Below are 908 nucleotides of genomic sequence, written 5' to 3' on the forward strand. Positions count from 1 at the left end.
GAGGGCCGAGCCGGGCGGGCGGCGGCGCCCCCTGGAGGCCGCGCGGGCCGGGGCCGGGCCTGACCCCGGGGCCGGCGGCCCCGAGACCCCAAACCAGACCCGGGACCACGACCTCAGACCCTGGCCGTGACCTCCGCTTTCGATCCTGGACCCCGACCCGGGTCCGAAGACGACCCTAGACCCAGCCCTTGGCCACAGCCTCGGATCGCACCTCTGGATCCCACACTGGGCGATCAGACCGCGGCTCCGACCCCAGACGTGGATCACAAGGATCCCGGACCCTAACCAAGACGCAGATTCAGATTTCAGAACACGATCCGGGACTTCTACCTCAGACCCTGACTGTGACCTCAGATCACAGCTCCATACCCAGACAGTCACAAACCTCAGACCTGGATTACAATCCCGACCCCAGACCCCCAATAGGACCCCGGATCCAGATTTTGGACCATTACCTCCATCCAAGCCTGGTAAATAACCGCAGCCTGAACTCTGACCCCAGACTCAGATCACTACCATGACCCTGAACCCTAAACTTGGGGCCAGGGCCCAGATCTAGACTTGAACCACCAACTCCAGACCAGCATCCTGGGCCCAACACCTGGAACTTTGGAAACAGTCTCAGGACCAGGACAGGTAACCTGGGACCCAAACTGAACCCAGAATCCTAACAGGTCACCCAGAACCTGGACCATGACAATTGCAGTCAGACTCCAGGCTTACTCCAGCCACAAACCCCACCCCTCCTGCTCCAGACCCAATCCTGTCCCACCTCAGAATCAAGGACCCTGCACCCAACCCCCCCTACTGACCAGCTGGTAGACCCAGGTCCCTGGCCAGCACACTAGGCTCAGTTTCTTGCCCTGCACCCCATCCCACCCATCTCATTCATGATGACTCCACCATGT

The sequence above is a fragment of the Propithecus coquereli genome, unplaced genomic scaffold, assembly GCF_000956105.1.
Source record: "Propithecus coquereli isolate 6110/MARCELLA unplaced genomic scaffold, Pcoq_1.0 Scaffold120, whole genome shotgun sequence".
In the NCBI taxonomy this organism is placed as follows: Eukaryota; Metazoa; Chordata; class Mammalia; order Primates; family Indriidae; genus Propithecus; species Propithecus coquereli.